The sequence below is a fragment of the Hippopotamus amphibius genome, chromosome 15, assembly GCF_030028045.1.
Source record: "Hippopotamus amphibius kiboko isolate mHipAmp2 chromosome 15, mHipAmp2.hap2, whole genome shotgun sequence".
NCBI classification, from domain to species: Eukaryota; Metazoa; Chordata; class Mammalia; order Artiodactyla; family Hippopotamidae; genus Hippopotamus; species Hippopotamus amphibius.
Window position 1 is genome coordinate 14801555 of NC_080200.1, and position 15843 is coordinate 14817397.

General features: G+C 49.0%; 1 protein-coding gene across 3 annotated transcripts in view; it reads right to left on the minus strand.

Moving 5' to 3' along the window:
* Nucleotides 1–15843, minus strand: part of GATAD2A (GATA zinc finger domain containing 2A) — a 94296-nt gene that overhangs the window by 67765 nt on the left and 10688 nt on the right. Inside the window, exon 1 of one of the 3 annotated variants that reach the window (XM_057708997.1) lies at nucleotides 13862–14166. The exons of the other annotated variants lie outside the window; for them this stretch is intronic. The gene's annotated coding sequence lies outside the window, so the exon portion shown is untranslated. Of the gene's footprint in view, nucleotides 1–13861; nucleotides 14167–15843 lie in introns of those variants that run through there. 3 annotated transcript variants of the gene reach the window in all.

Here is a 15843-nt window from a genome sequence, read left to right on the forward strand (position 1 = left end):
CCCAGGAGTCCTGAGGCCTCACGGCAAGGTCCAGGCCAACAAGCCAGTTCCCAGTCCCAGATGCTTCATCAGTGCCACAAACACTGATGATGTATCACAACAATCACAAAAATTTCATGACTGATTAAAATGCTGCAAAGTTCAAAGGGAGAAACTACAACGATGGCAACATTTGTCAGTAAATTGTGGCTTACACTACACAAGCCCATTAAGAACATATTGAGAGGGACTTCCCTGGTGGTCCAGTGGCTAAGACTCCGCACTCGCAACGCAGGGGGCCCAGGTTCAATCCCTGATCAGGGAACTAGATCCCCCCTGCCGCAACGAAGATCCTGCACACACGGCAATGAAGATAGCACGTGCCGCAACTAAGACCTGGCACAGCCAAATAAATAAACATTAATATCTAAGGAAATTAACTAAATATTTAATGGAAATAATGAGTTTAGTTGCAGGACTGATTCCAAAAAATTTGTAGGTATCTATGTATATTATATACACACACGTGTGCATTGTATTATATATGTATCAGTAAATGTACTGATATATAACAGGGAAATACAATGAAAATGGATTTTACTGTTGGTATTACCAAAAAAAAGGATTAAATATATGGGAATTGATGTAAAAAAAAAAAAACAAACTGACAAACGTCATGAACCACATCTTCCTGACAATGTACCTAACAATAAAAGTATGATCAGAGGTGGTCAGGAACAGAGGGGCTCCTCAGGGAGGGTGTTACAGAGAACTGTCAAAATGTCCTCACTGCCCTCAGCCTTTATAAGCCAAACTGAGCCCAAGACGGAAGAAGCAGAGCCTCCCCAAGGTCTCAGAGGAGGCAGGGAAGAGGGGAGGGGAGGGTGGGCTACACCAGGCTTCCCTAGGCCATGAGAGCTTCCAAGCACCCTGCATAGACACTTCCCATCACTTTATCCTCACAGAAGGGCCACTGGGGAGGGGAGGTGCTGGGCAGACACAGGGCCTCGCTGGCTGGGAAGAGTTCGGCCAAAGAGCCAGCATCTAGGGAGCAAGCAGGAAGGAAACTGTGCTAGGGAGTCAGACACCTGGAGAAGCCTGCTCCAGGAGGAGAGAGGCAGCAAAGCCCAAGTCCCCACCCCCCACCAAAGCTTTAGCAGTGAAGGGCCTGCCTGCCTCCCAGAGTGCAATGGTGAGGAGACCAGAATTTTGAAATACGCTTTGCTTTGGCTTTCGAGGCAAGTTGGAGATTTCCTTGCTGGTAGAAGATTTTAGTACTAAAACCGATGTGCTATGAGGTACAATGCAAATGTCATGTGAATCTCTGCTCAAATCTTAAATAAGAAGCCCGAAGAAACCTGAGCGCTCTGCCCTCAGTGGGACTTTGCCTGTACCTGAGACTGGCAGGTGACCCAGAGTGAGCCGGGGACCCCAAAAAAGGCAGGACTCTGTCACACAAAGCCCATGTCCAACACGGACTGAAATGTCTTTCTTCCATTTGCACACACCAGAGTGCCTGCCTGTGTCAGCTGTTCAGAATGCAGACCCCACATTCCAGAGAAAAACTGTCCTAAGTGGGGTCAGGTTCCCAAGTAGCCCACAAAGTCCACCTCATTCCAATGTTTTCAAAGCACAGACGTGCCAATACAACCCAACCCAAGTAAGAAATTCCTTGGCAAGTCGCCTCAAGTCCCAGACCACCAGCCCTCTCAGACCAAAAGGGGAGAGGAGGGGGGAGAAGGGGCAGAGCCAGGGAGGCAAGGGTAGGGGTGTACACTCACCTCACCTTTACCGGGCCAGCCTTGCAGGGACCCTCTGGCCTCCTCCGAGGCCCACCCCACTGCCATGCTCTGTCACCAGCCACCTCACACAGACCTAGGTCCTACCTAACCACCCAGCACCAAGATCCAGCCTGAGCCCCAGGCACTGTAGGTCTGTCCTCAAGACCCCAGGGACACTGCTGCTAGGTGGGGGCTCTGATGTCCCCCATGATCCAGGACTCATCAGTGTTCATCAGGCTTTGGTGGCACAGGAAGAGGAGGGACTGACTCTTCATTGAGAAAGCTACCAGTGAGCACACAGATTCAAACTGCTACACACAAAAAAAACCCACTGCTGACAGAGGCAGGAACATCCAAAGAATTACCTTTAACACACTGACAAGAGATTTTGTTTACTAAAGGAGGAAAAGCGTAACAGTGGCTAACAATTGTTAAATTCTTTTTTTTGGTGTCAGGCGTGGTGCCAGTACTTTACATGCCTGATTTCATTTAATCTTCATAATCACAGAATGAGGTACTACCAACGCTACCCACACTTCACACGGGGGACTGCTATTACTACCCACACTTCACACAGGGGCACTGCCATTGATGCCCACACTTGACAGGTGAGAAAACAGAGGCTGAGAGAAGTCAAGGTGACTGGCCAAGGTCAAAGGGTTAAGAAGTTAAATGGGGATACAGACGCAGGTCAGCCATCTCCCAGACCCAGGCTCAAATCTGAACCACCGCACCTTCGAGGACCACCTGACTCTAAGAGCATCCTCAGGCTGGATTCTTCCCAAGGCTCTGGGAAAACTTCCTAAAGCAAAGGTCAGCACACCCTCGATTCCTCTTATAAGAGCACATTCACTTAACCCTTTACTGAATTACTGGAAACTTCGTGGAGCAGTGAGCCTTGCTGTGCAAACCCTCATTCCATGAACCATACAGTAGATTCAATAACTTGTGTGCATCTTCACCTCCTGCCAGGCAGGGTACATATAAGCCAAGGGAAGGGGCTTAAAGGACTTGATCAACACTGCCAGGGACTTCCCTGGTGGTCCAGTGGTTAATTAATACTCCACGCTTCCACTGAAGGGTGCGTGGGTTCGATCCTGGTTGGAAATGAAGATCCTGCATGCTGTGAGGTGCAGGGGAGGGGGGGGAAATGTTTAAAAAAAAAAAACAAAAAAACAAAACACTGCCAGCCTGGGTCATAAACTAGGACCTTTTCATCTTCTTTTCCATTGTGTGAGTTGTACACACAAGCCAACCACACTCTTAGCACTCCACAGAGCAGACCAGGGGTCCTTGGCAAGAAACACGTGAGCAGGGTTATCTTCTTTCCTTCCATCGGAACAGCACAGCACTTACGTGTGAGGCAGGGAACAGAGCAGACAGACCAGTGGGAAGGAGACAGGTCCTCTGGCCACTGACACAGCAAGGAAAGTGCGAGGACAGCAGAAGACACACGGCCCAGGGGACATGGAGCTGGAGCAGGGCCCAGGCCCTACAGGAAGGCTTCCTAAAGTGGGTGGTAGCCAGGGCTCATGCTGGCCCTCCCAGCTCTGTATATGAGACACCAGGCTGTTGCCCTCACCTAACTCACCTGATTCCTCACTCCCACCCTTGACCTCAAAATTAGGACCCTGATGGTGTCTTGGTCATCATCAGGCAGATGCCACTCTCACACCTAAGTCATTTCTTTCCAAGTGCCAGGTCCCCAAGGCCCCTTCCTTTGTCCACAACCCCACTCCCTACTCTCAAAACCAGCACTGTCATTCGGTAACACACTCCACCTGTCTTCTCCCCTGAACTCCACTACAAGAGTCAGGATTTGAGAACATTCAAGCAATGCATGAAACAAGAAAACTTTCTCAAACTAGGAAGCAGCAGCTGTTGGAAAAATTCATGTGAATGTTTCAGAGAAGCGTCTTAAATTGCTCTAGGTCTGTCTGGAAAAGTGTCCAAAACCTCAAGCTGGAAAATTCTCAGACTCTAGAAAATGCTGATTACCAACCAGCTCCCAGGGCACAGGAATCACATCGAGCCTTTTCCCAGTCCCGCTAATTGCTACAAGGCTCTTTCTCAGGCCAAGTTAAGGGCCATGTCCTTCTAATTTCCATCCATCCATCACTACTTCACTCTTGGAAACAAAACAGAACAAACTCAGATATAGGAGACAGTCCCTCAGATATTTTATTCTTTTACCTGTTATTTATCACACTTTCAGCTAACACAAAGGGCTATTAGTTTGGGGAGGAAGAGACACAAGGACGAATCAAGTTCTGCACCCAGCCCCCAGAGCCAGCAGAAATCTAGCAGGGTCAAAGACATGCCCCTCTGGGCAGGAGACACGATCTCAGACCACCCTCTCTAGAACCCAGCTCACCTCACCTATGCTCACACTCAGCACCCCTAAAATCGAAGATCCACTATTCTCAGGGTCTGTGTCACCTTCTGGTCCTCACTCAGGTGCCATCTCTCAGATATGCTCCTGCCCATCCTTCCTCTTTCCCAGGGCATCGTGCCCTGTCTCCCCCAGGCAGAGTTAAGACCCTCGAGGAGAGGAACAGGCCATCCCACCCATCACCAGAATCCAGGGTCACAGCACAGGCCAAGCAGAGAAGGCACCCCAGTTGTTGAATGAACAGATGACTTGTCCTCAGCCCCTAGTATCCAGTTAATCCCTACCCAATCTCCACGCACAGTGTCTCTGGCACCTGTCCCTGCTTTTTATTCCCCATCAGGCAAATTCAAGGCCGTATTAGCTCACGTCTGCCTCTCACCAGTGGCCTTTTTACCCCACTGGCTTCCCTGTCCAATTCAAGTCGGTATTCTCCTCCTCACAAACCCGAGGGCTCTCCATTCTTTTATAGGATGAAGTATTAACAGCCTTCCAGTTAAGGTCATCAACAATAATCACTTTTCAACCTTATTTTCCACTAAGACTTTCCATAAACCCTGAGGTCCAGGAGAGTGTCCTGCCAATTCCATCCCTCCCTGACACACCAGTGCAGGAACACTCTCGTGAACAGTCTAGTCCAGCACAATGAACCTTCTTCACAATAGCTGTAGACCTCTGAGACCAAGGGAATCATCTCTTCTCAGAATAGTGTGCATGGAGGGCACAAATCAGATGCCCCAACTTTCTCGCCTCACGACGTAACAAAAACTGTACTTGCAGAGTGCATTTCAGTAAAATGAGGGCTACTCAAGAGTTGGGTTGGGGCCACCTGGCCGCAAGGACATCTCTGCATCCCTGTCACCCATCTCAGCCAGCCGGCTCAGAAGCTCTGCTTAGAGAATCCCACAGCCAGCATCTCCTGCTCTGGTCACTTCACTGTGTGGTGATGAGACACCTGTACTGCATTTCGCTCCATGGGCCATCTACTGGAGTAGCTTAGGCTCTTCAATGTCAATGGGTTACCTTTTTTTAATAACTTAAAAAAATATATATATAGCACTGGTTCATAGACTTAGAAGACTGGTTAAACTAATTCAAAGTGACCATAATTTTTCCAAGTAATTTACATTTCCTTCTCCCTTCTGCAGTAAACCAAGGCAACAAAGTGGGCATGCTCCCACCATCTTGAACTTCACAGAACATGGCTGCATGTCTCTCATCTGTTCACCCAATACTGAGTACCTTCCCCAGCTGGCGAACTGTCCACTTCTGCTGCTTCTGTGGCAGGGTGACCTGATCTTCTCTCTGGAAAGTCAGAGGAACCCCCTCCATCTTCCCTGAGGGGGGGTGAGTAGGTACCTGATGGCACCAGCATCAGGAAAGGCCAATGGTCCAATCCTGAGCCAAGATCCCAACTCACCAACGGGCCTCCTGGAACCCCTTGCCACCCCCCACCCTAATCTTCTCTCTTCCAAGAACATGGTCAATCCCTCTAACCAGTTCTCCTGTGAAACGGTTTAAAGACTACTTCAGCAGGCAGAAAGGACTTCCCCACATATAAAGGATATGCAAGAAATAAACTCCCTCAAAGCTTTTTAGCAGCCAGCTTGTGCTGTTCTAGACTCACTCTTATCTGAGTGTTAAGGCCCTTCACTCTTGCCCCAGACTAGCACAGCTGACAGTCAGAGCCTGGTAGAGGATCTGATGTTTAGCTTTTTTGAATCATGAAACGGTCACCCAAAATTGTTCACCTGAAGGATGACTAAATAATACGTGCCATTACTTTTTTTTTTAATATTTGGCAACAGAGAAGTGTGGAAATGCAGAAACAAAGGAAAACAGTCAAGTAAGACAAAATAATACTAGTTTAACCATAAAACAAAGTCAAGGACATTTACTTCCTCCTCAAGGGCTATAAATAATTTCTGAACCACGTCCTTGAGATGTTTTGCAGAGACTAAAACCTCCACCAGGTGAAAAATATTAATTGCATGCTTGACCATGAGCACAAAGACCCCAGACCAGTTGGAATCAGAAGATTGATGACTGTGATTCCAAAAACATCATCCTATAACCTTACCACCAATCAATCAGAATAACTGTGCACAAGCTGATCACACACCTCTTGACTCTCTTTTTCACACTGTCTTTAAAAACTCTTCCCTAAAAACCACTGGATATTTTGGGTCTTTTGAACATGAGCTGCCCATTCTCCTTGCTTGGACACCTGCAATAAACACTGTACTTTCCTTCACCACAAAAAAAAAAAAAAAAGGATGGGGAAAAGCAGTTTAATGGTTTAATGCTCTTAAAATGGAAACCCATCAACCACTTGATTCCAGAACAGGAAACACAGCTACAGTTTTGGGGGTTTTTTGGTTTTTGGTTTTGGGGGGTTTTTTTAAAGGCAGCCCTGAGACTCCAGAAGGAGCCCTGAGCTCTTCTTCCCTGTATCCTGTCCCATCCTCATACCACAGATACCATGATGACCTCCAAAGACAAGGCCCTGAGGAAGGAAACCTGCCAATGGGCCCACACTACATAAGTAAAGGGAAGAGAAATCTAAAACAAAACAAAAAATTCTAACCTAACCAAGCCATAAAGAAATAAGGATAACAGAGATCAGACCAGGAAGCACTAGGAGGGAACAGAGATCTATGATCTCTATTCTGCAAGCCAACCCAGGGCAGGCCACTCCTCTCAGGCCTCAGTTTCCAGTTTGTTCATCTGGAAGTCTGTATGCTGCCTGCTGAGTTCAGCAAAATGGTACACAGAAGCAAGCTAGTCCTAGGTGAATGTTAAATCTGTCTGCTGCCCAAGGACCAAAAATAGTTACATTTCTAATGCTCTGCCTGACAAATATAAATTGACAGTAAGGCTGCAATCACATTTCAATCCAGACTCAGTCTGTTAATATCCTTAACGAAGAAAACTTCAAAAAGCAGACCAGACACTGCCTACTACTGACACCTGAAGCTCCCACCTCCTCCCCAGTCTTTAGCATCAGGAAATGTCACTTGTAAGACTGAAAGAGACAAAAAGGCTTCACAATAAAAACTTTAAAGGTTTGGGGAGAGAGGCAAGAGACAGATGACCAACATACAAACTGCTGAGAAAGTCAGCTAATCAACGGAAGTGTTAAGGAAAATACTAGCAAACCCTCGAAATCTCCCCAGGTTCCAGTGGGTGTAAGAGAATCCCAGGGAGGGATCTGACTCCAGAATCCTCTGAAAGAACCACCTGCTGTTGAAGGAGGTGGGCATTAACCCTTTACATGCACAAGAAAAATACAAGAGAGAAGAGAAAATAAGGTTTAGGTGTTCTATCAATGATATGCAAGTCCTGAGACTATCACAGGTCTGGAGTGACTCAGCCAATTCAATCAACACCTTCAAATCAAAGGTTCAGTTTCCCATGCTCCTACTTTCCCCACACCACTGAGCAACTGGGGGAAAAATATATGTTTCCTCTGTGGATGAATGAAGGTTGTAGTAGCAAAGTTTTCAGAACTGGCTGGCAGAGTGAGCCTGCCCAAAACACACAAGAAAGCTAAAAATCTGTTGTCACTGACACAAAAGTCCACCAAATGTAAACTCAAGTGATGAAGATACTGGCCAGAAACCTGCTCACCCTCAAGGTCGAGGTGAGCAGCTGCCTCTAAGGTAAGAATGTGTTGAGTCAAGTTTAACAGCCACTGACTCAAAGGCTAATTGCACAGAACTGCGATTGGAGGAAATGTTATAAGGATTATATGCAGATTTAAGACCACAAGGTTTTTTCACTTCCCTTCCGGATAACCTGACTGACCTATTTAGGTGAGATCTCCTTACAATGAATTCTGAAGACCTCCAAACCGTTAGGTTGTGGGGGAATTCTGTTACAAAGAAAATCTAGCTCCTCCTCCTGAGTGTTTTCATTGTGCGTGATAACTGAGATGTAAGACCCAGGGGAATCATCGTGTAGTTGTCATCTTGGCAGAGAAGGATTTTGGTTTGGGTGTTTTTTTGTTTTGTTTTGCTTTTTTGGTCCCACCACAAGGCATGTGGGATCAAAGTTCCTCCACCAGGGATCAAACCTGTGCCCCCTCCAGTGGAAGCTCAGAGTCCTAACCACTGGACCGCCAGGGAATTCCCCCGGAGAAGGATTTCTGTCTCAGAGGTAAATGGAGGAGGATCAAGGGCTGGGATACCCCTGACTACTTTCAAACATTTCCCAATTGTCCTCACAGCCATCCCATGAGGTTAAAGATACAGTCCCGGTCTATGGATGGGAAAGCTGAGGGCAGGTGGCCAGAAAACTTGCCCCAAGCTGAAGAATGGTAAGCTGTAGTCAGATCTGTCAAATTCTCAAATTCCCGGCTAGAGAGCTGTAAGTGCAAAAGAAGGACAGGATTCGAGCCCAAAGTCTCCCATTTGCCACTGCCAGCACCTTCAAGCAATCTACTTCTCACCCCTGACCAGAGTCCACTCAGTGATAAAGTACGGAGCCCTCTTGGTTCTCAAAGGCAGGACCCCATGAGAATCTGCCTGGCAAACATCTTACAAATGGAAGGGCTGCCCCTGAAAATCAGAACGTGGGGTTCAACAAGCCCAGGATCAGGAAAAGGGGCTGTGTCTCCTTTGCCCGGGTGAGGCACCACCAACCCAGCCATTCCATATCTCCAGGGAGGTGCCAAGGCTGGTGGGAAAAACATTCATAGTCTGAAATCAGAAAGGCGGGGGCCCAGTCCCAGCTGTAGAAAAATCAGCAAGGTGACCCTGACAAGTACCATCCGCTGCAGGGACTTCACCTTCTTCCATCTGAAATGTGGGGACAAGGCCGAGGTTCCAAGGGGCAGACAGTGATGGTGTGTCCCACAAGCACAGAGGTGCTTCGCACATGAGAAGCAGAGAAGTCATTAACGCTTCTGGGATCCGCCTCACCTGTTCTAGTCACGCTGGTAGGCTCACTGAACTCCAATTTACTGAGCAGGTACACACACTCTGTGCTGTGCTATGCCACTTGCATTTATTACCTCACTCCCAACTCAGCCATTTAAGGTAGACATTACTACCTCCTTTTTAGAAATGGGAAACAGAGGATGGGGTTCACCAGGGTCAAGTCACAAGGAAGTGGGTGGGAAGAGCTCACACTCAACCTAAGGCAAAGCCAGGGCTGGCCCCTGATGCCACTACAGGGACCTGCTGCCCAGGAACAGGCCCACGGCCTCACTCAGCAAACAGCAGGCAGCACTGGCTGTGGAACTGCCTCCCTGGCACCAGGAGGAGCTGGCTGGCCACTATAATGCAGCAGTATTTTTTTAAAGTGTACTCAAAGGCATTACCTCAGTTAGGATGAATTAGGTTTGAAGGTTCAAACCAAAAGGCCTGAGCAGCAAGGCAGGTCAACTGGTTTCAAGTCTAGAGATGGAGACGCAGAAGGAATGGCTGAAGGATTCTTCAGTCTCAAACAAGTGGAGACTTTCTCTCCAATCCCATGTTGCTGCTGCCTCTGCCTCCACCTCTGCCCTCCCCTTCCCCGCCCCCAGCTATAGCTGTACCTGGCTATCCTTGGGGCCAAGCAGCCTCAAAGTCCCACAGGCTCATCAAACCTTCCCCAAACTCCTGCCTCAACTTGCTGGGAGCCCCCTTTTGGGTACAGCCCATCCCCTGCTAGCACACTCAACCTCAGATGCTGGCCTCTGTTCCTTGGACACAAAATCAAGTCTTCAGTCCTTTCATATAAGGAATCCAAGAACTGGGAATCAGGAGAACAGGAAAGCAAGCCCCCTGTCAAACTCATGGGTGAAACAAGTACTTCTGGGAAGATCAAGAAACAGAAAATGGTGCAGTGAACTGAAGCTGCAAAAACCCTTTCCCACATATCCTGGAGGGTTCCGGAGGATTTCTAGTCACTTCCTAAGGCTACCTGCAGGCATTCAATTAGAGTAAGTTTCTTTGTCTTCTCAAAGACTAACCTACATTTTCATCAGACAAAAAAAGAGGTCACAAACACAGCCTAGAAAGCAAGGGGAGGGGCAAGAAGCCTGTGGTCTAACATTCCTCTTGACTAAAAAGTCCTGGATCATGTTTGCCGAAATCCACAAGTATGCGAGATCTGTCCCCAGCTGGTACTTTTGTTTCTAATAACACAAGTCTCACTACTTCCACCTCACTGCCACCACTTCAGGTCCCCTGTCTTTTTTTACTTCGACCTTCTTAACATGTTGCCTTCCTAATTCAAGGCAAAGATGTAGCTTCGCACAGTTGGCACATAAAGTAAGTTTCATTACCTGAAAGAACAGCAATCTGAGGCCAGACTGTCTAACTCACCTCCTAAAACAGTTCAAATAACTCAAAAGCATCCATTCTAACAAACAACCACACTTCTAGCAGGCTGCACAGTTCTGTAAGCCTCAAACTATGACACTGCCAACTCGTTCTTCTGGTTCTGCTGCACTTCCCAACCTGACAACTATTACAAGGAAATCCCAACGATGCTCTATTACCCCCAGGACTGCTCATGAAGACCTCACCTACTCACCTGTTTCTTAACCTTCCTAGTTTTCTACAACAAGCATAAATTACCTCAATCATCACGGGGGAAAAAATAAGCCTAGGGAAAATAGCCTTGTCCGTTCCATTTGATGGCACAGAAACACCCCAAGTCCAAACAGGTAGTTCTCCAGGCAAGCATTTGAGTTGCCTATGCTTTCAGAGGTTAGCACACCCACATCGACAGTCCTTAACTGGATTCAGTGGTAAGGGCATTACATTTTTGTCTCTTGGAGACTGACACATTCAAGACTCTGCAGGTCATTCTTGATTTTCTCCCAACAGAACACCAGAAAATGCCAGCATTTCAGAACGGCTTCACTACTCTCCCACTCATGTCTTTCAAGCTCCATCTTTCAGTCTTCTGCTATCTAAGGCCCAATGCACCCTCATCCCACGGGTCCCTGCATTATCCTCTTCAATGGGGATCCTACTGTTCTCAAGGTAAATTCCAGACCCCTCAGCTCTGGAGCCTACCCATTTGTCTCTCTCTGCTCCAACCACACTGATCTTCCTTCAGTCCCAAGCACTCTCTCTGCCAGAAATGCTCTCCCTGTTTCACTGTATCTATTTAGCTCCTCCGTGTCCTCTGACCCCAGGTGACCCCCTCGAGTCCTGCTCACCAGGTCACAGCATCCTTCTCTCTTCAGCCCTTGTAATTTTCCCCCAAGTTTCTGAGATCAGTTATGATTTCTCTCCCATTAACCTCACAGTACACGCCACTGAGCCGGGACTCCTAGCATGCTGCCAGAGGCACAGTATGCACGCTGATATTTATTGAATAAATCAATACAGAAACCACTACTTGCAATGCCACAAAGTCACAAAATAAGGGATGCAAAACAAGTGAGAAGAACTACTGAAGAGTTGAGAATTGGGAGTCTTTAACGTGTTTTATTACCTAAACTTAAAATGTTCCTTCTTTAAAAAAAAAAAAAAAACATAAAATACAGATACCAAAAAGTTTAAAAAAAAGATTGCTAACCCTAATCCAAAGATTTTGTTGACATCTTGGTACAGATCCTTCCAGGACTTTTTTTTTTTTTTTTTACCAAGAGCAGCATTATTTCTTTCCTCTCTATCAAAACATAAGATTGTAGGATCTGCCAAATGATAGTGCATTAATAGAGATGACTTGACATTAAAAAAAAAAATGATGTCATCTGAATGGAAATAACAATGCATCCAAATCATTAATACATTAATCCCATTTTCACATCACATCCAAGATGAGAGGCAATCCTCTGCAAAAAAACCAGCTTCAGAATTTTAGGGGAGGAAGAGGGGATGAAAGATGAAGGGTAGGGGAGTAAGTGAGCAGTGGGTCCAGCAAATAACTCTCAAAATCCCCAATGTGAACTGCTTCCTCTAGAAAAGGGCCAACGTTTCTGAGTTATAAGCTTTGGAAGTGAAGCAAAGCGGAGACTCTGTGGCTTGGTTCTTAAAAGCCAGCTGGTAACTCTGCTCTCTGGGGACAAAGCAGGGCTAGAAATGGTGTTACCAGGTCATCCCCCAACTCCAAGCAGAGGCATACTGGAGCCTGGACAAGTAAACGGCCTTGTGTTTCAGGAGCTCCCAGAAAACACTCACACACTGGGCTTGCAAACAGAAGCACTCCTGGGCTCTGGTGCCCCACAGAGCAGGCGCAAGCCCAGCTCTGCCTCTCTACTACTCAGCAGTCTTGGGCAAGCAGCCTAGCCGCCTCCAGAAGCCCCAGTTTCCGCACCTGTAAAGTGGGAACTGTACTCACCCTTCCCCCATCAGATTGTTAGGGGCACTGAGATATGGCTGTGCACTGAGCTTAGCGAGTGGGCTTTCAAATCGGGGCCAGTGTGATCTTTTAGCCTTCCTCCACAGCTTGCTGTCAGGTCCAACAAGCTACTGATCTTAGCCTACTGATCTGGTGCCAGCAAACACGTCACATAATCTAACTTAAAAGAAAACTTGCAACCACTACCAGAAGAAAAAGAACATCAACAGAACAGTGGGTCCAAGACTGAAGCAACTGCACAGAAGACTGTCTGTCCCTCAGTTTCTCTGTGCTACCACAGCCAGAAGGTGTCACTGTATGAAATGGACAAACAGAATCAGAGACATAACCAGTACTGTGTACTCCAAGAAAACTGAAAGAGGTAAAAAGGTAAGGAAGAGAGAAAATTAAAGGCTCAAGTGACTCACTCGGACTTTGAGCTAAAGAATCCAAAGCTCTAAAGATAAGGATGCACTACACACCTAAAGGCGTAGGGTCAGATACACAAAATTAAGCAGTCCCTGCAAAATTCCCAGGGCAGGGCAGAAACGTGCACCCAACGTGTCGTTCAGTTCCTAAAGGAGGGGTCCCCATTCATTTCTGAGTCCCAGCGTTTGCGCACTTGAAGTGTCAATCACGCTCTAGGCTAGGGCCCTGCCCATAAGCCTTCCCTTGTTGAAGTGATCAATTCCGATTCTTGGCAATAATCCCTTTAAAAGGCCAGCTGCTGCTGTCTAGTCACTGATGCCGACCCTTTCTCCAGGTGGGAAAAAAGAAATCAATACAGCCAACGCCTAGATGGAGAGGCCCATTTAAAGTGTAAGGCCCTGTAAAAGGTCGGAACCCACAGAGGGGGAAGGGTCCCGCGGCTCCAGGGGGTCAGGCAGGAAGGGCGCGAGCGGGGGGAGGGCCAGCCCTGCAGGCGTGGGCGCGCGGGGACTCTTATTCTGACACGGGATCCGCAGCCGCCGTCGCCGTCGCCGCGGGGTTCAGCGCCGCGGCCCGGCCCGCCCGCGACCCCCGCCCGAGACCCCCGCCCCGCGCGTCCACGTGCCACCGCCCCCCCCACCCGTCCCGGCCGCTGGGAAGCTGCGCCTCACGACCCGGCCCTTCCCCCGACCCCAGAGGAAGCGCCGGAGGAAGAGGGACGACGACGCGACTTTCCGGGACCCCCGCCTGGCCCGGCCCCCACGTGCCGGGGCGGCGTCGGAGCGCGGAACTTTCCAGGGCAGCGCGAGAAAGACGCTCCCGGAATACAAGGAGTACTCCCTCGCTCTCACTTTTCCATGCTCACACAGGGGTCCCCTCACAGCCCCCCGACCCTCCGACCCTGCCCAGCCCGCACCGCCCCTGCCGCTCCAGTCTCCCCCGCGCGACCCCGGCCCCGACCCCAGCCCCCGCCCCTCGCCAAGTTTGGTCCGGAACTTACCGGGCCGCGGGCCGGCCGGGCCCTAGGATAGCGCGCGGGTTCAAGGGGCCGCGGGGCCGGGGTCAGGGTCGCCTGCGGGGCCGGGCGGCCGAGGGGCTGGGGGCGCCGGGCCGCGCGCGCTCGCTCCGCCTGTGGGGCCGCCCGGGCCCGCGGCGCTCGCTCCGCCGGTCCGCCCGCCCGCCCGCGCCGCCGGCCAGATAATGCGCCCCTCGGCCGCACACATGGAGCCCGGCGCCGGCGTCACCGCCCGGGACATGCGCACCAGGTCAGCGCGCCCGGCCCGCGGCCCCCAAAACACCGGGGAGCTCTTAAAGGCGACGCCGCCCGCCCGCGCCCGGCTGGGCGGGGCCAGGCGGTTGGTGGGCGGGTCCTGATAGTGATGGGCGGGGCCAGGTCGACCGGCACCGCCCCGGAAGCACCGCCCCTCCCGACGGCGCTCCACGGGACGCCCTGCCCCGCGCGCCGGTTTCCCACGAGAGCCCGGGTCGGGCTCCTGCTGCAGGGCCGAGGGGTCGTCGCCAGCTCACTCGCGGCAAAGCCTGGCGGGCCGCGCCCAGGGCTGACTCACGACGCGCTCACTGCTGACCTCGCTCCAACTGAGCTGCGAGACCTCGAGCAACTGCTTCTGAAAACCAAGGTCAGAATGCCACCCCCGCGGGGTCGCCACACAGAAGTCCCCCTCCAGGGGATAGGCAAAACCAGAATTCCTCCAGCGCAGTAAAGAGAGTTCTACAAAGTAAGCTCCAGACCCACCCACTTAAAAGACACTTCGGGGATGACTGTTCTCCCTCTCCAGTTACCTCCCAATCTGCCCCCATGCCTCAGGGAGAAGGTGAAACCCCCCAGGAAAACAAATCTGCACCCTTCCCTCTCCAGTGACTTGGAGGAAACACAGGAAACAGTCTAACCTGAGAGAGGATGGGTTTTGGAGATGTTCAGCTATGTAAAACAAAACACAATTTTAATAGGGAAAATAAAATATCTAGTATCACAAGAAGCTCTAAATATCAAGATTAGGTTCTAAAGAACCACCAGAAAAGGCCCTTTCCATGTTCTTTTTACAGCGTTAAAACAAATAATTCACGATGAGACACCTAGGTAACACATCCTAATACAAGTGAAACAAGTTTCACTAAACATACCTTTACCACTTGCAATGTACTGATATTTTCTATTTCATTTTTTAAAAGAGAATCAATGTAATTCCAACCCACAATTGGTCTTGACCCCAGACTTTAAAAACACTCAATGTAGAATAAGTTTTACAAATAAAATGTTCTGCTATGTGCCCCCACCCCAACAAGAAGTTCAAAAAAGCCCATTTTAATTGTGTTAAATTCCACACCTAATTGGCAACTTTTTGTTGTTGATTCCACCCCCAATCCTACCCCCAAAATCTAACAGCTTCATGCCAACATCTGGCACAACCTCCCCAGGGCCAAAAGAGAAGCATTCTTCAAACTGAAAATGATACAAAATACAATTTGCTGACCCCCAAACACCACCCCGACCCAGTTTCGTGAGCAATTTGCTTTGCTACAAAGAAATTCAAATGTTCAAATTCAAAAGCCAAACAAAAACAGTTTATTCTCAAACAGCTTATTCTCAGGTGACTTGGTACAGGAATGCAGGAAACTCCCTGATCCCATATGCAAAGATAGTTTAAAGCAAATATGATTTTCACTCTAATTCAGCAGCTGTATATTTTGAGAACTGCTTTACTCAATGATTAATCAGATGATGTATATTAAAGCAATACAAGCAAAATATTACCTCACTGCTCCTCACCTGGGTCTTGGTTAATGCCAACTTAATTAACTACAAACAGAGCAGAGTATGGTCAGGTGGGAGACCCACGTGAGATTGACGTAGGGATTCCAGAGTCTGAGCTGGCAAACGCTGTGTGAGTCACCAAGGTGACAACCATCCTGTTTTAAAGAAGGAGGCATCAGCTGTGACATATTAATGACACACCCCTACGG